The following is a 10,979-nucleotide window of genomic DNA, read 5'->3' as shown; positions in this document are numbered from 1 at the left end:
GTTCCACCAGGTTGGAGCCGCAGCCGAAAAAGCCCTGGCTCTAGTTGAGGCCAGCCTAACCTCTCTGTGGCCTGGGACCTTCAAGATGTTTTTATTTGAGGACCGTAAGTTCCTCTGTGGGGCATACCAGGAGAGGCGGTCCCGTAGATACGAGGGTCCTAGGCCGTGTAGGGCTTTGAAGGTTAAAACCAGCACCTTAAACCTGATCCTGTACTCCACCGGGAGCCAGTGCAGCTGGTATAGCACCGGATGAATGTGATCCCGCAGCGAAGACCCCGTAAGGAGTCTTGCTGCGGCATTCTGCACCCGCTGGAGTTTCTGGGTCAGTCTCAAGGGCAGCCCCACGTAGAGCGAGTTACAATAATCCAGTCTGGAGGTGACCGTCGCGTGGATCACAGTGGCTAGGTCAGGGCGAGAGAGGTAAGGAGCCAACTGCTTAGCTTGGCGGAGATGAAAAAATGCCGCCTTTGTTATAGCTGCAATCTGCGCCTCCATGGAGAGGGAGGTATCGAAGATTACACCCAAACTCTTAACGGACGGTGCTGGCACTAATTGCACCCCCGCAAGAGATGGGAGTTGCCCCCTCAATCCCATATCGTCCCGTCCCAGCCAGAGGACCTCTGTCTTCGAAGGATTTAACTTCAACCGGCTCCCACGTAACCATCCAGCCACAGCTTCCAAGCATCTGATCAGTGTGTCTGGGGCCGAGTCAGGATGGCCATCCATCAACAGATAGAGTTGGGTGTCATCAGCATACTGATGGCAGCCCAGCCCAAAACTCCGGACAAGCTGGGCGAGGGGGCGCATAAAGATGTTAAAAAGCATCGGGGAGAGAATCGCACCCTGAGGCACTCCACACACCAAGGAGTGGCGGGATGACAGTTCCCCCCCAAGCGCCACCCTCTGTCCCCGACCAGAGAGAAACGAGCGCAGCCATTGAAGGACTGTGCCCTGGATCCCCACGTCGGCAAGGCGGTGGTCCAGAAGTTCATGATCAACCATGTCGAAAGCTGCTGACAGATCTAGAAGAATCAGCAGCCCCGACCCGCCTCGATCCAGCTGTCTACGAAGATCATCTGTTAGGGCGACCAGAGCCGTCTCGGTCCCATGACCAGCGCGGAAGCCGGACTGGAATGGATCCAGAGCCGATGTTTCATCCAGAAACCTACCAAGCTGTTCAGCAACCGCTCTCTCAATCACCTTACCCAGGAATGGAAGATTCGAAACTGGGCGGTAATTGGATAGATCTAAGGGATCTAATGATGTTTTCTTTAAGAGCGGACGCACCACTGCCTCCTTCAGTTCCCCTGGGAATGTCCCGGTGCCAAGGGACAAATTGATGATATCCCCCAGGGGGGCCCGCACCTCGTCTGGACACGCTCTAATCAGCCAAGACGGGCACGGGTCGAGAGGACAAGTGGTGGGCTTTCCAGCTCGGAGGAGTCTGTCCACATCGGCTGGGGATATCCGGTCAAAGTGGTCCAATACTGGACCCGAGGACAGTCGAGGGGCCTCCAGTTCCTTTATTGTATCCAAATTGGCAGGGAGGTCATGGCGGAGCGACAGGACCTTCTCCGCAAAAAAGCTCGCAAATGCCTCACAGCTGTGTGTCGAATTGTTATTTAAATTTGGCTGTCCTTCGAGGGACGTTAAAGACCGAATTATACTAAATAATTGTGCCGGGCGAGAGCTAGCGGATGCAATGGAGGCCGAGAAGTAGGACTTCTTAGCGGCCTTCACTGCCATCTCGTAGGTTTTCATAAAAACCCTATAAGATGTTCTTGAGGCTCCGTCACGGGCACCCTGCCATACTCACTCTAGCCGTCTGAGGTCCCGCTTCATTTTCCGGAGCTCCTCAGTAAACCAGGGAGCCCGGTTTCTGCGGGGTCGCAGAGGGCGCTTAGGTGCGATCTCATTGATGGCTGCCAGGAGCTGGGTATTCCAGCCCTCAACAAGCTCAGTCAATGAGTCGCCAGGGGGAGAAAGGTCCCGCAAGGCTTGACGGAATCTATCAGGGTCCATCAGCCTCCGCGGGCGAGCCCAAATCGGCTCACCACCTAAGCAGGGTGGGGGTGGAACGTCAATCCTGGCTTTCAGAGCGTAGTGATCAGACCATGGCACCTTCATCGAAGGAAACATGATCACATCTATACCGACGCCAAAGATCAGATCCAGCGTGTGGCCTGCTTGATGTGTGGCGCCCGAAACAAACTGGGAGAGCCCTAGTGTCGCCATGGAAAACACCAGGTCCAGAGCCTGTGAGGAGGGAGTGGCATCGGCATGGATGTTGAAGTCCCCCAATACCAATAGGTTAGGGAACTCCAAGGCCCAGCCGGCCACCGCCTCCAGCAGGCCTGACAGGGTGGCTGCTGGTGCGCTAGGTGGCCGGTACACCAGCCAGACAGCCAAGCTCACCTCGGAGCCCCACACTAGGCCAACACATTCAATGCCGGGGATCGATGGCGGTGGTAGAGCCCTGAAAGAACAATCTTCCCGGATTAATAGTGCCACCCCTCCCCCCCGGCCCACAGTCCGTGACTGGTGGAGGACGGAAAAACCCGGGGGCGCCATCTCTCGCAAGGTAACAGTATCCCCTTCGCGCACCCAGGTCTCCGTCACACAAGCCAGGTCGACCCCCTGCGAGATGATGAAATCTCGCAGGGTGGCGGTTTTGTTGCCTATAGACCTGGCATTGCACAACACCAGTGACGGAGGTGAGTAATCCTTGCTCACCCTACCCTCGTCTCTCGGGATGGGGCGCAGATTGGAAGGGGTACGAGCATATCCGTATCTCGATCCCCTTCGCCTATGACATCTGCCCCCACCGCCATACCTCCCTCGCCCCTCCACAGTAGGAATCCCAGGCCTCATACTCGCCTCCATTTACAAAATATAAAAGCAAACAAACAAACAAAGAAACAATTACCCCAAAACAAAACCAATCCCCACCCCACTCAACAACCATCCCAACCCAAAATAAAACAAAACAAAATAAAAATACATGGATAAAAAACCACCGTTTCTGGTGATACAACAAAGTAATAAGTAAAAACACTTTTAAAACACTTTAAAAAATATAAAACGTTTAAACATTTGCTGCTGCAGCAGCAGTGTCCTTAGAGTTGTGGCGGTGGTGAGTATGGGGGCCGCTCCCAGGCCCAAGGTGGAGAATGGGCTTGCAGGGGGAGCGGTCCTCCCCAAGACTCACCAGCAAAGCGGCAGCAGCGATGTCCCAAGGCCTCCTTGGAGCCTTATATGCTGAGGTGGAGTATGGGGCCCGCTCCCAGGCCCAAGGTGGAGAATGGGCTTGCAGGGGGAGCGGTCCTCCCCAAGACTCACCGGCAAAGCGGCAGCAGCGATGTCCCGAGGCCTCCTTGGAGCCTTATATGCTGAGGTGGAGTATGGGGCCCGCTCCCAGGCCCAAGGTGGAGAATGGGCTTGCAGGGGGAGCAGTCCTCCCCAAGACTCACCGGCAAAGCGGCAGCAGCGATGTCCCGAGGCCTCCTTGGAGCCTTATATGCTGAGGTGGAGTATGGGGGCCGCCCCCAGGCCCAAGGTGGAGAATGGGCTTGCAGGGGGAGCGGTCCTCCCCAAGACTCACTGGCAGAAGAACAGCAGCGATGTCCCGAGGCCTCCTTGGAGCCTTATATGCTGAGGTGGAGTATGGGGCCCGCTCCCAGGCCCAAGGTGGAGAATGGGCTTGCAGGGGGAGCAGTCCTCCCCAAGACTCACCGGCAAAGCGGCAGCAGCGATGTCCCGAGGCCTCCTTGGAGCCTTATATGCTGAGGTGGAGTATGGGGCCCGCTCCCAGGCCCAAGGTGGAGAATGGGCTTGCAGGGGGAGCGGTCCTCCCCAAGACTCACCGGCAAAGCGGCAGCAGCGATGTCCCGAGGCCTCCTTGGAGCCTTATATGCTGAGGTGGAGTATGGGGGCCGCCCCCAGGCCCAAGGTGGAGAATGGGCTTGCAGGGGGAGCAGTCCTCCCCAAGACTCACCGGCAAAGCAATACATTTTTAATTTAGAAATAATACCCATTGCCACTTTTAGCTGCAATGGTATTTTTTGGCAATGAACTGAAACCCTTTAAGGTAGAGAACAAAAGAAATAATATTCAGTGTTCTGCATGACACTTGGGACCTGCAGCAAAATGTTGCCCTGCATCCTCAGCCCCTAAGAACATGGGAAGAGCCTGCTGGGTCAGGCCAATCCCTCTGGTTGGTTCCACAACCAGCTGTTCTAGGGCACAATCATTTAGGGTATCTATAAATTTTACTCTTTGTCATGACTGGAACACATATGCAGCCAGCCCGTGTGAGGGTACTTGAAGTTACCCTTCAGTATAACATCTCCACTTTTGGATGCTTCCTTAATTTCAGTCTTCATCTCAGGATTTCCCTGAGCTGTGGGAGCACATCCATTGGACTAAATTAACATTTCTTTTCTTTTTTAAGTTTAATACTTTTGCACTAACTGTGGCTCACATAGCCATGTTGAAAGCTCCCTCTCTTTTTTGTGCAGTACCTCCATTCAGCACTTATCACCTGAGTTGGCCATTTGATGATTAGGAAAGTGAAAGAAAATGAAGCAACATTTCATGATGATATTTATTTAGATTTGGATTCTGCTTTTTAACCTGATGGACTTCAAAGTAGCTTTGGGCATCAAAACTGCTTTGAAAAGCACCAGCAGTAAACTATAGTCCATAAAAGGGGAAAAGGCCTGAGGAGTCAGCTCTATCAATCAACCACATACAGTAAAATAGATATATAAAGAGTTAAGACAACACTCAAAATGCCTCAAGGCCAATGAGAATAGGGTCAAATTAAATAGCCTTTACGGTAGGACAGACAGCCTGTATTGCAAGGGTTATATGAACCTACAGATGGAAGGAATTCCACAACTGGAATGCCATGGCTTGGTGTTTGCTAAGGGTGCTGGGAACTGTAGCTCTGTGAGGGATAGACTAAAGTTCTTGGGATTCTTTGGGGGAAGATGTGTGCTTTAAGTGAATGGATATACACAGCCACTATTCTGAGCCACCACTAATCTCATGGACACAGGGCAAAGGCTCAGTAAATGGCCTCTGTAGGTGGTGGTGACACTTGGAATACAAAGTGCAAACCCTTTAGCCTTGTCTCAAAAAAGCCTGTGGTAGAGCGAGAGGAAATGCTGAAAGGGCAACTAAAATGATCTGAATTTGCGGGGAGAACAACATTGCAACGCTGTGCACATCTAATCAGAAATAAGCCTTGTTGAGTGGCACTTACTCCAATGTATAGGATTGCAGCCTATGAAACAGATGGGCTTTAATATTTTTTGTGTGCAGTGGGGGGGACGGTGGAATCAAGGTTGAAGATAATGCCTTATAAGTGAGAAGAGAGTGAGCAGAGATAAATGGTTCTCTTTCAAAATGCTAGAACTCCAGGCCAACAGGAAATTATTTTCAGTAACTATCATTCCTCATTTGTAAGCGTTCCAGAGCATCTGGCTGGCCATAGTTTAGAGTCAGAGAGTGCTCATCAAAATGGACATAGGCCTAATCTAGCAAGACTATTTTTTCCTATTCTCTGAAAATACTACAAAAAGCCAAAGTTTATTGTACAGTGGTGCTCGCAAGACGAAAAGAATCCGTTCTGTGATTCTCTTCGTCTAGCGGGTTTTTTTGTCTTGCGAAGCAAGCCCATTGAAGGATTAGCGCTATTAACAGCTTTCAGCGGCTTATCTGCTGATCGGATCAGCTGATAAGCGGCTTAGCAGCTTAAAAAAAGGGGGGGGAACCAGCAGGAACTCGCAAGACATTGTCGTCTTGCGAAGCAAGCCCATAGGAAATTTGTTTTGCGAAGCACCTCCAAAATGGAAAACTCTTTCGTCTAGCAAGTCTTCCGTCTTGCGAGGCATTCGTCTTACGGGGCACCACTGTATTCCAAGGCACATGGTGAATTCTTATCAAACTGTAATTCAAGCACTCAGCCATATTGCTGATCTCTTGACTTTTACAGTACTTCAGTATGATCTGGGGGATAAAATGCTGGAAAAGAATCTCATACCCTTCAACATTTTTCCAATGAAAGTAGGGACGTCGTATTCCATAATCATGATGGTGATGATGATTTTATACCCCACCCATCTGACTGAGTTGCCTCAGCCACTCTGGGCAGCTTGCAACATATATGAAAACACAATAAAACATTAAAAAACGTCCTTATACAGGGCTGTCTTCAGATGTCTTCTAAAGGTTGTATAGTTACTTATCTCCTTGGCTCGGGGTCACGTAACTCCATATCCTCCAATATCCCTCTGATGAAAATAGGGAGATCCTACCATACCCTCTAACATTTCTCTGATGAAAATAGGGAAAAGAGAGACATTCCGGGATCAAATCAGAAACTGGGATGGCTTCTGTAAACCTGGGACTGTCCCTGGAAAATAGGGACACTTGGAGGGTCTGGAATAGTTGACAGGTGTGCATAGATGGAAAGGCTGGAAAAGTCAGTCTCAATTTTTCATCTGTAAATGGTCCCCTCAGCTGGTTGTTCTGAGAATGATTAATAAAGCTGGTAAAATTCACTGCATGCTAAGCATGGACAATAAGCAAATACTTGCTAAAATACTGCTTTAGAAAGCATTATTCAACCTTCAACGCTGAAGGAGGGAATGCTTTGAAAACAGAAGTGTGAGGCTAACTGTGCAACCCTATGATGTCTACTCAGAAATAAACCCTACTGAGTTCAATGGGGCTTACTTCTGAGTAGATTGTACTGTTAGGAAGTGCAAAAGAGAAGACACACACTTACTCCACTGGTTATCCAACAAGGCCGAACTCCTACGCAGACTAGAATCTCGCGTTTTGATACTGTGATCTATCCTGGATGGTTTCTCTGCTCCTTATTTATCAAAGGAAAGCTAATCACAGTGCCTCTCAGGTATGGGTGTGCTGCCTTGTTTAAAGGTGTCGCTGTGCATGCAAATGAGCATAACAGCTCATGGAGATGACTCAAATGAATTAATTTCCTGTATCTTTTGAAAACATATGTTCAGAGACAAAGCAGGTACATGGACTGAACCAATATTTCTTGTGGAGCCGTAGCAAACGCTTGAAAAGAATAGGCTACACTAGGAGAGAAAATTGATCTGCCTTGTGTTGCATCCTGTTTTGGTCAGAGGGCAGGAACCTCCCTCCCCCACCTGACATGCCAGCACAGAGCTAAGTCACAAAGGAGGGGCTTTTCTGCATAATACTATTACCTTCCTATAACTGTCATGGTGTTGCCACTTGGACCAGCGTAACATCCTGACTGCAAGTGGACATTAGTTGTTTTTTTTAATTAAAAAAAAGAGAGTCAAAGATATAATTACCCATGGTTTGTTCACACGTTTCTTTTCTTCTCGCTGTCAGTTCCAGCCAAAATTTTTTTGTGGGGATTACACTGCAGAAACCTGCAGACACTTAAGAACTGATAGAATCAGACCTTGGAGCCTTTTGAGAATACATTGAGGGCATGGTGTCCTTAGCGGAGAAGACTCTAGCTCTCATTAGCAGAGTTTATCATGTAAAAGGCACTGATTTCAATCTTTTACATGTCCAGGGAGGGTTAGGAGAACTTCTGCCTAAAGCCCTGGGAAGCCATTGCAAATCAATATAGACAGGACTGAGCTAGATGAACCAATAGTCTTTCTCAGTGTAAAAGAGCTTCCTTGTATCTGAAGAACAGGCCACAAGAATCCCAACAGCAGGAGTATACAGTGGTACCTTGGGTTAAGAACTTAATTCATTCTGGAGATCCGTTCTTAACCTGAAACTGTTCTTAACCTGAGGTACCACTTTAGCTAATGAGGCCTCCCGCTGCCGCTGCGCCACCACCACATGATTTCTGTTCTCATCCTGAAGCAAAGTTCTTAACCCGAGGTACTATTTCTGGGTTAACAGAGTCTGTAACGTGAAGCGTCTGTAACCCTAGGTACCACTGTATCTGAAAGGGAGCATTTCAGTCAGAAAGGGAAGACACTATACACATATTCAGAGTCACTTTGCTATTTAGGCATGCATATATATATATATATATAATTCTAAGGAGAAAGAAACTGCATACTCTCAGAGGTAATCAGTCCAAGAAGCCTGTCTTTCCAAAGATAACATACCTAATTTTAAACTTTCATTCTTAAACATAATGCCTTCTTTAATCTGGATTTAGATTCTGGCTAGTATTTCCCAACGTGGTGGAAAAGAGTAGGCAGGCTTCCTACTCAGGGACCTCTGCGGTAACAAACTAAAATCCAAGGGGAGGTTTTCAAGCTGTGGGTTGTGGGTGTGTAGCTAGTGTTCTCTATAGCCTTTCTATATAGTTTGTAGGTACAGTTATGATCTGGATCGCACATAACACTGAGCCAAACTATGGCTTAGGGATCTATCAACAGTTTGTTTTGGAAAATTTGGTCCAGGGCCTTGTTATTTACCCCACACTCAAGTACCAAACCACTCTACACAATATAAAGAGTAGGTTGGCCAATTAAAATCCACCCTTCAATTACCTTTAAAGCCAAGCCAACCTAAATTTTAAATGAAGAATCTGTGATCTTGATGATGGATGGTCACTAATATATATTAAGCAGTAAAAGGACATCCTGGTAGTTCAGAGCCTGGTTGAGCTTCCTAAGTAGACTGAGATAAAAAGGCAGTTAAATAAAGGCTCTGTCTGATATGTAAACTGAGCAGATTTAATCTGGAAGTCACTGAGGAGAAATAAATGATGGATGTCATTTTTATGGTATCATTTTTCTGACCAGAGTTACACTTTAACAGTTTCACTGACATAAAATAGTCTCTAAGAGGTACCTCACGTCTCATTAGGTAGAATCTAGTGCTATTCTAAAACAAAACAAAAAAACCTTACCGATGCTAAGATAGAGAACAATTAGTATTATTTAATTTCTTGAAACAGAGAAGTTAACTTGTTAGAGATTTTTTAAAAAGAAAAGTTAATGCCATGATTAGGTCACTGTTTTCCCAGATATGTCCAGTAAAAAAATAGAGGTTGGATTTCCATAAGCACTAATAAGAACTGAACACTAAGAGTTTCCTTAGCATCATCCTGAATTATATTTGTGAGAGGAGTTCACTGCACAAAAGAGTAAGGTTCTTCTAGGGTTGAGTGAGCCATATTTAGATGTTGCTGTTTCTAGCAGCAAACTCAGGCAGTGAGTGCCAACAATATTTAAGCCGAAACAGGAAAACAAGAGGGAGGTCAACATGCTTGAGGAAACCTTAAAGTTTCCAGAAGTACGAAAACACACACCACCCACTTTCAAGAACCTAAGAATGTAACCCCCCCCCAAAAAAAGCAGGTCATTGAGCACTGAACGTGTTCAGTATTTGTGGAATGCTGAGTGTCAGTTTGAAAAAGAAAGAAACAGAAAATGGGTAAGATCAGAGCATCCATCTTCAGTTATTTGTAGTATAAAGTATACTGGAAGAAGATATGGCTGGCTGGAACCTTGAAGATGAGCAGTTCTCTTAGAGGTGAGGTTTCATTTCGTTCCAAGACCTAATTGTGCATTATGCGATATATTACTAATATGTGATATTGATGTATGGTTAGATAATGTAAGAGTGGCTTCTTCTGCTACTCCTGTTGGGTTATTTTAAAATAACATAGTGATCTACTGTACTCCATCATATAGTTATGTAGTGATGCAAACAGGTAGATGAAATGCGCATTCAGTGATGTAACAATAACCCTTGGGAGGGGACAATTTTCACCAGCAGCAGATGCTACTTAACTCTTCACCCTTTCACCATGCTAAACATTTCTACTTCAGCTGCTGTTTCCCCGGCTAGGGTTCCAAACCTGTGTTTACATCACAATCACAAGGCTAGAATCCCACTGACAGCTTAGAGACAGTTCCTCATTGCTTTGGAGTGGAAAATCAACTCTTGAGCTAGCATTACATGCATGGCTAGAATGTAATTGGTAGCTTGGCCCCAAATTGTCCCTGAATGTAATCATTTTGCTTCTTGTGTTCCTGCTGTTTTAAAATAGCTACTGTCCTCCTCCTCCGGACGTGACGCACCATCATGTATTCCTCAAATGAATCCACAGAGTCCCAACCACAGCGTGTCATTACTAGAGGGTGCATGGACTTCAAAAGGGGGCCAGCAAAGCAAATACAGATAAGGCAAGCAAGTGAGTCAAGCCACAGGCTAGCGATCAGGGTAGTATCCCAAATGAATAGCCAGTTCAGCTTGAAGGAAATTGCTTGCTGAGCCCCAAATATCCTTATAATTAAAATACAGAGAATGTAACCAAAATATAGCTGGAACTAAATCTGGTTGGTTACTTCTATGAACCATTGCGTTCTCAGCCACAGAGTCACCTCTCCTGGAGCACCAACAGCTGAGAGGTAACATGAATGGACACAACGGCTGTCTGGGATTCAAACGACCACAACTTTATTGATTTCAGATGTAGGAAGCTTTGGTATAGGCAATGGGCATGTATCCCTCTCAGCGCCCCCCCCCCCCCGCTGGAGGACTGAGGCATGGCAGGGTCTATTCGGGGGTGGATCCACCGCAAAACACAAGTTTGCGCAGATGACCCCCAAACGCTGAGGGAAGCTCTATGACCCGCTTGCCCTATGAACCTGGCTCTTGGACAGAGACTTCCCTCCAAACCCCTCTGACAGGGTACCCTGTTAAGACTGCCACAGAGAACAGGGGGTAGGTGAGTCACCACTTCACCACACTCCGATCGGATGAATGACAATAGGATTCCGCCCAGGTTGTGACTTGTGCTATCGGGGAGGCGAGACCTGCAGAGCAGGGAAAATTCCTTCCCGGCTCTGAATATGGCAACCTTAAAAAGAACACAGCAAAGCCCGACTAGCTGAAAAGAAACGGTTACAGCATTAATCAGCTGTTCATGAAGGGAGGGAAAGGGTGAGTGATGCTGCCAGCCGACTGGATGCTGTGATGAGTGGTTGGCC

This window comes from Podarcis liolepis (genome assembly GCF_965112155.1).
Source record: "Podarcis liolepis genome assembly, chromosome: 8".
In the NCBI taxonomy this organism is placed as follows: domain Eukaryota; kingdom Metazoa; phylum Chordata; class Lepidosauria; order Squamata; family Lacertidae; genus Podarcis; species Podarcis liolepis.
The sequence above is the reverse complement of the archived record's forward strand: the minus strand, read 5'-3'. Positions refer to the sequence as shown.